This window comes from Dreissena polymorpha, chromosome 6, assembly GCF_020536995.1.
Source record: "Dreissena polymorpha isolate Duluth1 chromosome 6, UMN_Dpol_1.0, whole genome shotgun sequence".
In the NCBI taxonomy this organism is placed as follows: Eukaryota; Metazoa; Mollusca; class Bivalvia; order Myida; family Dreissenidae; genus Dreissena; species Dreissena polymorpha.
The window spans coordinates 95,943,817-95,959,144 of record NC_068360.1 but is presented as its reverse complement, the minus strand read 5'-3'; positions in this window follow the sequence as shown (position 1 = coordinate 95,959,144).

Sequence of the window (15,328 nt, the reverse complement as noted above, 5' to 3'; positions counted from 1 at the left end):
AAAACCTACTTTTTCAAGCTTATAACACTAACTTGTAACATGACTGCCTGGTTGTATATAAAGCCAATGCAACTTATTCATGCGTCTCATTTACAATCTGACAACAACCGAAGCGACAACCTGTTCGTCCAAACATTGTGCAAAAATTCATTCGCGAGAAAAGAAATTTCAATGCGAATGGGTCACCAGAAGAAGTACATGTTTAGCGTACATGTCCTTTCACAGATGTCGAGGGACGCGTTTTACGTCGATAACTAACAGTCCGTATGACTACTTGAACTACAAGCCAACGCTGGACCATGTGTTTCTCGATGAACCGACACTAGCTGCGTTTGAACGAACGAATTGACTTGATGTTTTCTGTTGCCGATGAAAAGATTGATATGTGCTACTTCAAAATATTGAAAACATTAGTACCAGAACATTTCGCAACTCTAAACGAGCGCATAAAGAAGGGTAGATACATGCAGTCGAATCCACACGTTAAACTACAGACTGCCAATATGCATAATACCAGTGTTGGAGTTGCATGGAATCGAGGATTTCAGCAAAGTTTATTCTGTGAAATCGACTTGTCTTTCTTTGGAAAGGACTCAGATACGATTGAAGCTGAACACCTACTTTCGAGCAGTCATGACATTACTACTCGATTGTACGGAAAACGATATCGTGGAAATATTGGTGAAAAAAGGAGTGCTACCGAGTAAAAACTTTCAGCTTGTCAGTCACAAGAAAGAGCTCACCATAGGTCTGAAAATTGTGAGAAGCTGTGGTGTAAAATATACGAAGCGTTGCAAACTGGCATCGAAATGAGAGAGATGAATGCTAACGTATACTCACTGCAACCAAAATATGGATATCCAAATACAAATTTGTGTCAGGCGTTAGAGGTTTTTGTTTGTGATGCATCCTTTGTACCGCAAGCACATCAACAGTCTTCACATTGAAACGGAGCTGATCGATGGGGAAAAGGTAGATTAGTCAATGCTATTCCTAATCGCAACGCAAATTTGTTGAAGATCCAAAGGATCGTCGAGACTCCCCAAAAGATGCTTTGCAAAAATTTGCAAAACAAATGAAATGCCTTGTTTTGATGTGAAGGCATGTTCGGAGCAAATGAGATAATCAGTATGCCGGTGATTTGTCAATCATGAAAGAAGAAATTGTGGAACGTTAACCCCAGAACAAGAGGTACAAGAACGCCCAATGCCGTTAGCGACATGTTACCTGAAGAAGACCCATGTAAAGTTTATTTCATCAATCAGTGTCAAAACGAAGAACAGAAGATATGCTCTCTCAAGCGGTTAGAACATGCATTCCCAACATTCACATCCCACCGAACTTTGTCGCATTTTGTGTGTCGAAGGAATTGCTGACAAACGGCCTCGTTTTGTACATTCCTGCAGATTTGTGTGGTAGTCTGTTGTGTGCAATTTTTTGTTATATAGCTATTACATGTGTTTTGTTAGATGAATGAAATAAAATCCAGCAATGTTGCGCTTCATACTATTTGTCTTGTTTGTGTCTCTATGTAGCTGTAACGATAAATGCTTCAAGAAATCGCCAGAGCGCGATCTGGGTATATACAATGGTGCATTCTCGTTCGTTTCCTATGATGATGCGCTAGAAAAGTTACGCAAAATTGTATATATTCCTGAGAGAATGTACACAACGCAATATGATATTCTCGAGGCCATACGAAAGTCATAAATCAAAATTTGGGCGTGAAAGACAATTATTTGACCATTGATAATCACAGGGACAGGTTTTGTTTCCAAATCAAAGGCAAACTCTTTTTGATTTTGACCGCGAATATAGGTAGGATGCTAGCTACTGATTCTCTATCGCGATTCTTGGTACCAGACAATACATCTAATCATGTTGCAGACATCGAAAAACGCAGTAGCGATAATGATTTCGTTACATCGACAGTTTCAAACGAAATTGACACACACACAAACAGAGAAATGGAAAACACAACGCTTGCTTATATCCCCAACAATGGTTCGACAACCACAAAGGTTAACAAAAAAAAGCACGCAAGCAACACTGAGAGTTGCACACGAACATACAACTAAAACATTAAGTAAAAACCTTAACACATCAGTTGTCAATGCCCTTAACAATGGTTCAACAACCACAAAGGTTGAAGAAAATAGCGATCTTGGCACATCGAGAGTTGCAAACGAAACTAGCACACGACAAAACTACAGTGAAATCCATAACATAACGAGTGGTAATATCACAAATAATGGCTCAACAACCACAAAGGCTAACGAAAATAGCGAAACAGGATCTGTCCTTGTTATAATCGAAGTTGTGTTTTGCATTCTAGCCGTGTTTGCAATCGTTCTTGGACTTATAGGATTTGTGTATAACGTTATAAAAACACAAGGGACTAAAATAAATATAAAACACACTTATACAAACGGATCTTGTCATTCTTGATGTTCTAAGCCAAGCATGCGGTCGTTTATCGTTTTGTGTTTGTTCATTGTTGTCCGCGCAAACACAACAGTTCAAAGCGTTTCTTCTTACGGTTTACAAAACTGTTATTGCAATGTGTGTGATCCGACTAAAAGTATTGGTAAAATATATGATGGATCTTGCTACTTTATCAGTATTGAGCAACAGTTCAAAGTTGGAAACCAGTTTTCAACGCACGTCAATGTACGTAAAACTGTAAACAGTACCGACTATAATGCATACGATGTGGTCATTTTTGGACAAAAAAACATTCATCTAAAAACGGTTTTCACTCAGTAAGCAACGAATTTATTTTGAACAACATTCAAGGTTCTATCAAGATAGCGCTGTTCAACAACAAAGATAGGCCTGCTCAATGCGTTCATTTGTTCAAACGAAAATATTTGGGCATTTCATGCGAAACGGCTAACGTAGCGCTGTTAAAAGCGGATCGAGGAGAGTTTGTGACTGTGTCACCTTTCAATCCGCGTGCGTACAAGACATGTTCATTTGACGAAAACGCAGCAGCGTCGATCACATCACCTAAAACTTGTTCGTGATGAATGAAGATGGCCAGTGCTTACCAGCAGTGCTGCAAACAGAAGAAGAGTTTCAAAACGCTTTTGACTATCTGATTAACAGAACGCACGACCCGAAGGTGAATGCAATATCTCAAAATTTGATGTTCAAAATTGACAGTCTGAACGAAACGCTCGAATTAAACGATTACGCGATAGTCTATTCGCGAGTGTCATATGATGAGAACAATACGTGCTTGTATATCGACGTGAATGAAAAATCTATTTCGTATGAAGATTGTACAACAAAACGAACTCTGTGTCAGATTAGAATTCCTGGTATGGGACTGGATTCACCGAGTGACGATGATTCTAAAATAAACAGCTTTTGGGTCTTATTTATTGCACTAACATTTGTGGTTGTTTCTTTGGGTATTGTCATAGCTATTGTGTATGTTTTGCAAGGATTTCGATCTCGACGTGTACGAACCACTACAACAGTTCAAATAACGAGTGCCTAATTCTGGTATAAGACCATTCACGCAAAGTCAGTAGTTGTCATAACGAAAAAAAAATGTTGAGCTGTGAGTTTGTGGCTGCGATGGTAGCAAATTATTTGGAATGCAAGCAGTTTGAGGACTCAAATGACTCTCTTTGTGACATTGTCGAATGTGTGATTTTGCTTGTAAATAGCACTGTTACGATGCATGTTCTTACGAAATATGACTTGATAAACTCTTGTGTCGATGAAGACTATTTCGCCGAATTGCTTGAACAAAAGCTGAACAGTGGTTTGAGCTGGGATGTGTTTGTGACTGCATTTGTTTTGTTTGTTGCCGTCGTGCATGAACGATCGAAATACAACCTTGAAGGCTTCTACCACCTGGTCAAGATTCAAGACGTTTTTCGAAAGTATAGACTAAATGACTGGGTTGAAAAACAACCTGGTAAATGGAATGCATTTGTACATTATTGTAAACATGTTTGTTGAATAAAAAGTAGAAAACAGAAAAATACGTTTTTGGTTGTTTTATTCATTATCGCTTTCACATTCAACTTCACTTTCTACAGATAACGATATGTTTGAAGCCAAATTTTCGAATAATTCACACTCATCGATAATGTCTTTGAGACCAATCATATCGATGATTTCTTTGCACATATCAGAACCATTGGTTTTTAGAAAACTGTGTTTCTTCTCAACCACGCCATCGCGGTCAAAAATGTTGAAATATAGTTTTGTATCGTCTGGTCTGTCCATAACAAGCATCAAGTCGTCCTCGTCGTCATCTTCACCCAATCTTACATACACATTCAAATGAACTGTTAGTCCAAAGCATGTGATTTTGATCTGATAATCGAACTCGGGTTGAGGTTCATAGTCAGGAGAAAAAAATGCATATGGTTCAAATGTTTCAGATTTTGACATGCGAAACAATTTCACCCTAGGCTCCTCTGTGGATATTATGCTCATATGCTTTGATATGATGTCCCACAACTTATTCGCAGCAGATTGAGATTTGATTTTCCATTTTCTTTTCTGTATACGTTTCTGCTCTGGTGTTTTCGAACGAGCATTGAAGCATATGCATTGAACGTTCTCCATGTTCTAAAATGTGACCAATGTGGCAACGTTTACAGACAAAGTGAAACGGTTTGTGAAATAGATCGTTACAAAATTTGCATATAAAAGCGCAGCATAAAAAGTAAGCTTCATTTCATTTGTTGATGTTCGCGACTCTATTTCTTGGCATTTTGCTTATTCGATTCATCATTGAAGAACGAAACCCCGATTTTTGGGATCACAAAAAGACTAAAATTGACAATAATAAGAAGCCATGATTGTTGCTACAATCCTAGCGGTGAGCTGTATTCAAGACTTGCGATGGTGGTTTTCTTATAGAAAAATACGAAAAGAACACATACAGGTTATGAAAGAACTTCGTGAAGGCTTTCAAGCAAATAGTTGCTGTCATCGCAAAGTCTGCAAAAAACGTATGGCTCAACTACAGCTGGAGAAAGAGCAAGCGGTGAAAGACTCACGAACTTGTATAGTTTGTCGCAATGACGAGAAAACCTGTGTGGTAACAGCATGCTGGCACTTGTTTTGCGTAAACTGTTGCTGGCGCATGCATATGAACGGGAACAAATGCGCTGTATGTAGAAGTGAAATGTGCGGTTGGACGCCGATTTATTGGACCGATTAGAAGTTATGACTTTGAGTGTTTTTATAGTATCGATAAATAAACCGTTTAAATGCATGTTATGTGTTCGTTGTTAGTTTGGGAAGAAGTAGTATATTTGAGTTATGTAGTTTTCGATGGATTGAAAAACTCGATTCGACAGTATCTGACAAAATGCTTACATATCACAATGCTTTGAACATGAAACGTTTTAATATCTCCTTTATTTTTTTTATTGTATGAATAAAACAAACACACAAGTTTACTGTTATTGTTTTTTATTTACAACATACAACATACTACACTTATGTCATGACATTTTCTTCTCTGCGCTTTCGACTCAGACTACGACTGAACACCTTTGTAAAGCTTTTCTTCCTAGGCCTTGAACGTTTTTCATCGTTTTCACTAAGTTCGTTGACAGACTTCGGTTGAAGGTTTTCCTTAGACTCGTTTTCTCTTCTGAGCAATTCGTTATCATACGCGGTTTTGTTGTGAAATGTAAGAAGTTGTGGAATGCGTTTAAGAAACATCACCACTTCTGTCATGCCTAGGTGCTCAGCGAGTTCGATCATGTTTACCAGACTAGAGATTGACTGCCAATCCGAGTAATCTAGCGTGAGACCGTTACATTGGTACTCAGACAGGTTCATGAGAATTTCAAACACGTTCATCAATTCTTGAACACTGTACTTCGGCTGAATCTTGACATGATTTGTCTTAACGTTAGTGAACATTTTCACAATTGCTGCTGGGTATGATCTTTGTTCTTTGCCCACATAAAATACAACCCTGTCTTTGCTTTGTTTAAGCGACTGAATGAGCTTTGAAGAGATTTCAATACCAATATCGTACTTCAGTTTAGTGAACAAGCGATTAGTGGCTTCGGTGTCAGTGACCCGTTTAATATCTTTAACGTTTATGGTTGACATGGTTGACATGGTTGTGTGTGGTTTGAGTGTTTCTATAGAAAAACTAACCTTAAATAGATTTTTATCGCAGTTTTCCAAACCGTAATTTGTGATTGTATAGACAGTTGAACATCCACAAAAAGTCATGTTTTTTCTTGAGCTGGGAATCACATCCTATAGTGTTAATCATAACAAGAAAAACATAAACGCCTAAAAGCGAGTAAGGACAGAGTGAAGTGTTTCTCGAAGTTTTGTATGTATCGTAAATAAACTTTATGTATGTGGAATTGTTAACCGTACTTTCGTCAAACAGAGAGAAAAAATTGTAAGCTTTCAGTCGGTTGTATCCACACATTGGATAACCAAACACTGAGTCAAAATGACTTGTTATTTCGCTAGTTGTCAATTTCGTGAACAGCGACATGCGTTCATCGTCTTTGAACTCATTGAGAACCATCGTGACACACGTTTGAATTCCGCACCCGAGTTTCGAGTTAATATCTACTAGCTTGATTTCGAATGTGCGTATTTGCTCTTCGTATTCTGTTATGTACTGCAAAATGCATAGCGAACATTCGTTGTGATGTCTCGAGTACATGGGTGAAAACAAGTAGGTGTTTTGAGCTAACTGTTCGTCTTCGTCAATAATCAAATCCTCATCGATATCCATTGATAAAGAAACACATGTGTACAGTTCAATGGTACAATTTATTTAACATATATACGAAAATATGACAAATACAAGTCAACATAATCATACAATATTGCAACAACGTAGTCATTGGTCATCATCGCTCAATTCTAGATCACTGAGTATTGTTTTTTCCTTTTTCGGTTTCTTAACAGTTTTTTTTTTCACCAGATTTTCGCATTCTCTTAACAGCCAGAGCGTTCATAATTTCCTCTTCATCATCGTTCAGCGTATCTGACATTTCTGCATCGGAGATGTCGATATCGGCATAGTTGCGTTTTTTCTCAACCTTGGAAGATTTGATTCGCTCTATCAAAGAAAACATGGTTTCGTCTTCCCCAGAACCGAGTATTTTGTTGAGCACATCAATTGGAACTCGATCGAAAACCTTGGAGCTCACAGTCTTCAAAACATCGTCTTGCAGGTTTTTTGTTTTCTTGATGCCCTTTATCAGATGCTGCGTTCTTACTTTGAGGCGTCTGTACTGCGCTAGTTTGGTATCAATCTGTTGTAATTTCTTAGAAAGGTCTTCTAACTTCGAACTATAGTTAGGCGACACGAAGACACCTGGCTCGACTTCAGAAACCCAATTCCTTTTCACGCCGTGTTGCAGGACAGCATTTGCAAACTCATTTATTCGTTCACGGTTGTTCAGCATTTGTTGTGCCATCGTTGAAAGTTATTGCGAGTGTGCTTATTTCGTTAAACGCATCAATATATATACGTGTGAAAAAATAATGCACGCCTTACTTGTTCATCATTGGCTTGAATAATCGAATGTAGTACGCCTCTTTGGCTTTACGCACGTGCTTGTCTCGCTCTGTCTCCAAAACGAATACAGTGTACCGTTCCTTAACATCGCACAAGTGTTTCCCACATTCTATCAAATGGTCAGTAGCTCGACACAAATGCTGCTCTGTTCGAATATGAGAGTTGTGTGTATGAATGCGTTTTCTCAGATTAATGGTCTCTCCAATGTACTCACCGCAGCAAGTGTTGCACTTCAGTACGTATATAACATCTGTTGATTTACAAGTTAAGTTCTCTCCATCTTCCACTATATACACAAAACCACAATTAAACTGAAAACTATTTCCACTCTTTATTTGAGAACATAAAGTGCAACGCATACCGTTACATGGTTTAACTTTGTAATCCATACAAATTTCGATATTTCGAGATTGTGAATAAAAATGTGTTTATACGCTTTTTTTTTACGCAAACGTGAAGATCAGCTGGTACCGTGAAATTTATTCCCTGTTCTTGCATAGCCAACGTAATGTCAAAACACGAACAGTTTTGCGAATTGAGCTGACTGAGATGTAACGTTTTACTAACGTTTGTGAAACAAAACTCGATTGTCAAGTCGAATATGCACACGTTTTCGTCTCCGATATCGTCTAGTATGGTTTCAAAAATGCTCTCGAGCAGTTCATACGAAGACATTGTAAATTGTGACAAGATGCATTCATCAACATGGATCCAAAATTCTTGAATGTAACCCTGGCTCTCGCTTTCAATCGTATACATGTCCTCATACGAAGAAGTCATTGTGAGTTGTGACAAGAACGGATACAAACGGTTTGATATATGTCATCAGTTTAAAACATTATCGTTACGACTAGCGATGTTGTGCAGTGCAACTATGAAGCAAATAACAGCCATCACAAGCACAATGAATCCACCAACACAAACAGCGACAGTTTCCCAAAACGTTAATTTTCTTAGTCCCGGTTCGTCATTCAATGTACTTTTACCCAACAAAACCTCGCAAATCGTGGGACTGTGTTTGCATTTTTCGATTGAAATGGTCTTTGATCGCATATCGACATACGTGCATTCTTGTCCACTGTTCGTCCTTTTGTTGTACACAATGAAGTGTTCGCTTGTGACAGAACTGTCATCTATATTTTTTATTTGAAACTTTGCCTCACTCATATTGTGTGCAGTGTTCTGAGTAATGCTAACCAAATATGAAACTAACTTATCATCCAAATCGTTAACACTCGCAATATTTGAGTGCGAACAATTTTCATCAATCCGAAAACATTTGCCATCATTCGCTTTCACAGCACCAATTTCGCAGTATGTAAAATTAGGCCATTGTATTCGTGGAACGCGAAAGAAATGTCCCTGTATCGCTATAAGCACAGCATTCGTGCTTTCGGTGCAGTTTTCAATATGGTATGTATTTCTGAATAACGACATACATTTTCTCTCAACAGTTTTGCCATCTTTGGTGCTGTAGACGGTAAGTTGATATGATGAGGTTTTTTTTGCGAGAATAACTTCGTTACTCACTTGTTTCACTGTTTGACTTAGTATCTCATGTAAAGCACGATCACGTTCGTTGATAATCAAGAGTTTGTACTCGCGAAATGGAGAAGAATGCGTATTAGAGGAAATCTTGAATGATGAATCCAAATTGATAAAATAGCACCGATTGTTGTGCAATTTGCCGATTGTAGTAGAACGATTGCATGTTCGGCAGTAACAATTTTGCAATCCATAAGTAGATACCTCTGCAACGGTCTGCTTGTCATGCTTAATTACCATTTTATGCTTGTTTATAGTATCTTGAATATTGCGAAATTGTTGGTTAACGACAGTATCGTTTTGAACTGGCAGATTTATGGTCTTTTTTGGATTGTTGCTTACATTTCGAATATCGTGAAATTGTTGGTGAACGATAGTATCGTTTTTTACTGACAGATCTGTGTTGTTTGTCCATCCGATTGTAGGTAAGATTTTCAGGTAACAAAAGTCGATATTTGGAACATTTGCATCGCTTTTCTTTTTCTTCGAATCATAGTCAGAGTAATCCTCGTCAAAGTAATCCTCGTCAGAGAGATCATCGTTAAAGTCAATTTTATCATCGATTTTTAAGCGGATCTCACTCATTTCTTGCTTAATTTGTGCGAGTGCGTCCCGCAATTCTTTGGACTTATGAGGGATATATTCTACTCCTAGATCATATTCTTTGACGTGCTTGTATAATGCCAAATCACTCAATTTTCTCTTTAATAACGCATCTTTGATTCGTGTTAACGCATGATTCAGTCTCTCGGGACTAGCACCTTGCACATTTACATCGCACCATGTCCCTAACGTTGTACACAGTTCAGTATTGAATCTGATGATGGCATGACCTTGTATCCCATTTGCACAAATTTCACTTCCAATATAGGTTAATGAAAAATTGTACGGTAGCAAAGGTATCCAAGCGTGTGTAGAAATCTCAGTGTACGCCGATTCCACAAACTCACTGATAGAGTACGTTTTCGGCTCAATTTGCAATCTAACTAATAGACTGGGTGTATCGTAAGTGATACCCATTTTTCCTACTACAAAACTATAGACTACACTGTATACCGGTTTCGAAAACGCTTTTCTCTTATTTGGACATCTAGAAAGACCTATGGATTTGCATTGTTGCTCATGTGCCTCTAAACTGAACTCTGGGTTTTTCATCCATTTGTTGAACAAACGTAAATCTTCGTTGACATCGTCGTATAATGACAGATAATCAAAGGTTACGTTTACCAACACATAAAAATCCCCATTTGTGACAACGATCAATTTATCCTGTAAAGGCTTGAAACAAGACTGTTCATAAAAATTTGGGTTTGGACGTCCTAACGCATTTGTTTCCACCACAAGAACGAGTAAAATCACACAAAAGTACTCACACGCACGCATAATGAACATTAAATAGTTGGTCACAAGTTGCATAAATACTTCATATATAGATTAAATCATTCATTCTTTTGCCAATCATCATCATGACAAGCAGTTTCGTGTCAACCAAAATACAAGATAAGGATGTTTTGAATCAGATCGAAATGTATGCGACTCGCAAGGCTGCTCTAGAACCAACAAAACGATCATGAGATTATTTGATGAAATTGTCGAGGAAACTGAAAGAAAAACTAATATCGGAAAAATCAAAATTCAACACGCACTAATGGAGTCTTGTACTTCAAGAAATACCTTTTCGGTTTGGTGTTTTGTGATCAAGGATGTGACAAACGAAACTTTGAGAGTTCTTGCTACGAAAGCGAACCGGTGCAGATTCGATTTGATGTATAATTATACTCACGGTGGAAACTGGATATGTGGCGCAATAGATTTCCACGGTTCGGAGAAGTCAGAAGATATTATCCAAGCGATACTTGAAACAGAGAACGTTTTTGAAATGTTTAGTGCCAATGCGATGACAAAATTTACCCATCAAATTGTGTCACATCGTGATTGTTGAATAAAATGTATTGTATTATAGCTTGTGTTTTTGTGTTTATTTTTTGATACTTCTCGAAAAACAAACAATACGCAAAATCGTTTTAGGTTTTTTTATTAACACATACATGCACAATCGAACACAAAAGAACAAACATGCCATAACTTTCAATGCCTGAGTCTTACATCTTCTTTGTTCATTTTCAATATCCATGTTATGATTGCTTATATTCAAATGTTTTGAGTCGTAGCGTTATCGAAAATACACCTAAACTTCCTATACAAATACATGGATGTTGCCTCTCATATTCATCCATGTATTGAACGAATGCCTCATAGTCAGAAAAATAAATATACTCGGTCTCTTCATCCCATAGACGTTCAACCTGATTTTGTTTTTCATCATCGATGCCACTGATTTCGTCCGAATAAAAATTGGTTTCTTCTCTATATTGGTCGTCCAAAAACTGTTCGTAAGATTCGAAAACCTGTTCTTCTAGTATATCGCAAGCATCATTAGTTCTGCAAACCCAACACATTTTTCTATCATGTTTCTCTACATCTTGATCATTGGAACCTTTTTGAGGTATGTAATTATCATCGTCGATTCTGTCCTGGTAATATGTTTGCTTTTGATCTCGTTTTGCATTGCGTATTTTTGTTCTTTGTTTTCTTTTTTAGCCTGTGTTCAGCCTTTTTACGCTGCTTTTCAGTTTGTTTTCGATTAGATTTGTAGCGGGTACGAGTACAAGTCTTATCAATTTTCGCCATTAGCAGCTCATCCAAATCACTATAATCATCGTATTCGTCATACTTTTGGTCATCTTCGGTTTGAAGGCTATCAACCGATTTATTTAAATATTTTTGGTTATCATCGCTAGAATGAACATCTTGATCGCTTTCTGTTTCCACAATTCCATAATTATCTCTTTCATATTGCTTTTCAAACTCGATTTCCAAGTACCTATAGCATAAGTCATAGTCAAAAAATTCAAATTCAAAAGGACAAGCACGGCAAAACCGTCGATGACTGAGTCTCACTTCTTCTTCTTTGTTCATGTTCCAATCGAACACAAAAGGGCAAGCGGGGCACAGCTGTCGATGCCTAAGTCTCACATCTACTGTGTCCATGTTCCAAATGGAAATGTGCGCATTGCAAAACACGCATCTAACGCAATTGAAAATAGTGTCGGAGATGACACAAGGGTCGTAGATGAACCCTTGGCTAGCCAGGTCTTCCTTTGACACCCTGCGTATGGATGGCCTGCCTTCAAAGGTTTGAAGTCTATGGTCCATATTTTGAAAGCGACTGAAGGCTCGTGGTTCAGATTTTCTAAGCCTCGCAAAACGACTGTACACAGACATGTTTGCGAACAAACGTTCTTAGACTTACTAACGTATTCATCTCCTATTTATACCATTTTTTGTAATGACTTATGCGATACAACTCTCGTAGTACAATTAGTGTTTGACATTGTATATTGAAAACAAAATTAGCCCGGCAAAATTAGCGGGGGGGTCTTTTTTAAAACCCCACCCCCCTTATTAAACCGTCAGAACATTTTCCGGGCATATCATATAGCGCCGCATCCCGCACCAAAAATGCACACAAGAAAAAAGTGGCTGTGGTGCTGTGCAGGGAGGGATGCAAGCAACTGAGTGATGATCAAACATCAAAGATTGTTGAAATTTTCACAAAAATGAAAGAGAGAGACATTGCTTTAAAAGAGATTAAAACAACTAGTAATTGATTTAGTGTGTTCTTTATAATATTTTGTTATTTATATAAAATTTATAACTTAATGGTCATTAAGGCATGCCTGCAAATGATTATTTAAATGGGTATGTTCAATTAAGTATGAACTGTATGATGTATTCAATAAGACCCAAACTTCACGACGCGATTTTCCCAATTTCAGGATTTCACGACTCGATTTTTCCCAATTTTGAGGTTTTCACGACTCAATTTTTCCCAATCGGACCGGTACAGGTACTTTTCCCAATTGGACAAGGAAAATCGCTGCCTTATCATCAATGCGTTCCAACGATGGGGCAATCTGTGAAACTGGTCCTGACGGGCAACTCTTCAACAAGAAGTTTCCTTCGCATACATTCCAAGTCTGCAATAGACATGTTTAAATATTTAATTCATTTTGAGGACTTCAGTACAAATACAAATTTGTACAGTTTATAAATTAAATTTCCTGGCAAAATGTAATCCATAGAGCATTACCCAGTACAAAAGTTGACAATCACAATAGCTCTATTTGCAATTTATGTTAATATTTCAGAACACTTAGTAATTTTTGTTGCACAAAATCAAAGTTTTTAATCACATCATCACTTATACATGTAAAAACCACCTTGCATGAAACTTTCTGTCAAGTAATACATATTAGGGATATGTATTTTACTCATGCAACTTTTTAAAAATGTTATGATTTTTTAAGATTCATTTTATATTCAATTTTCATGTTTGTAAGTCATTTTATCTTCTGTAAATGTTATTTACAAAAAAAGGCAGTAGATGTTGTTGAAAATAGAATATGATATCGATGTTGATTATTTATATTATTTTATTTTCTTTGAACTTTAGATAAAGTCACAAACTGAGTGTATTGCAAAGTCATGTTTAGTAATCTTCATTAAATTTTGACATAAATATGAATAGTAATTGCTATATATGACACATTTTTTATGAAAGCCAATGTCATGTGAGGCTTTTGCAAAACAAAAGGAAATATTATTTAATAAATTTCTGCTTTCTTAAATTTTCTAATTGAGCTTAATCATTAAAGGGGTTTCTTAATTACATTAGTTGATTTTACCTTATCGGTGGACCACTTTTTTGTGTAAATCACAGCTTTGCCATTCTGATTTATTATTTTGAAAACATGTGGCCTGCTGTGGTTACAAATGGGATTCATGTCGAGGTACTCAGCAAAGTTGTATACCTCACTGAGCTTGATCCCTGGAATCATCCATTTTAATATCTTAAAATGAAAGCTTGGTATATGTTTTTTATGTTTCACTTTGAATAATTCTTGTGGCTCTCAGAAAGACAAATTTTAACCAGATAATGAACAAATAAAGATGTACTAATAAAAAGGTATTGGTCAATCTGAGTATGGTTCATTTAATACACTTGCATGTCAACTATCAAGTGGCTTCAAAGTACTAGTATTGCAAAAGTTATGGCCAATGTTTGAGTCTGAAGCAAACAAACAAACCAACAAACAAACAGACAGGTCAAAAAAAAATATTTCCCCTAGCATAGACTAAGGAACAAAACAATGAAATTAAATACCTGTACATGTTGATGCCGATTTGTTAGCGATTTGGTAACAATTTAATAGACCCGATTTAATACTGATTCATTATTTAGTTGATTTTATCCCGATTTATTTGCACGATTTGTTTACGATTGATTGACGATTCATTAGTTAGCTCATTTGCTTGGGATTTCCATCGGTACCAAATCGTGAAAAAATCACGTCACTCGTCAACTGGTCTATTTACGATTTTTTCGACCGATTCATTCACATATTTTTTTGCTTGGGTGCAGTTAAATAATATACTCCTATTTCGAATATTTTAATGCTAATTCTGAACCTTAGTAAGGGAAGTTGTGTTTAAGAAGTATGTAAACACGGCCGTACGCTATTGTTTTGATACCTTGACTTCTCGTAATTATCAAAATAACAACAAATCGGCTTAACGGTTACCTATCATTGTTCAATGGAATGCTCCGAACGCTGGATTTGGGCAAGTTCATTTCTTAAATAGACAAAAATGTTTAGATAAAAACCACAAGACGAATAGCATTCTAAAATATCAATATTTGATTGAAAAAGTGCATTAGAGATTACATATGTTATGTACCCTCACAAAAGCATATTCATAAAAAAAGAATCGATAACACTTTCACATGTATGGTACGTGTAAACACCTACATGACATCATGAACCAATGACGTAAGACCGTGTGCAAAAAAGAGCGGGTCCCCCACTAACGGTCATTCTAGATGAAGTCTTTAAATCAGTGTGATGTGGATTAAAAAAAAAGTTTGGATTGCAAAATAAAAGTGAAAGTGTAACATTTTTTGGATGGATTACAGTGTTTATCTTATGAGGAGTTAAATAATTCATATTGGTGAAAATGACTGACTATGCAGTTTACTAAGAAATTGGATTGCATTTGAAGTGGTAAATGGATGCACTGCTCAATAATCTTAGCGTTTTTTTCTCCATTAAATTGAATGGTACTTTAAAATTATTCTTAAAGCCACACAACTTATTTGGCTTAGTAATTTTTTAAGTATAA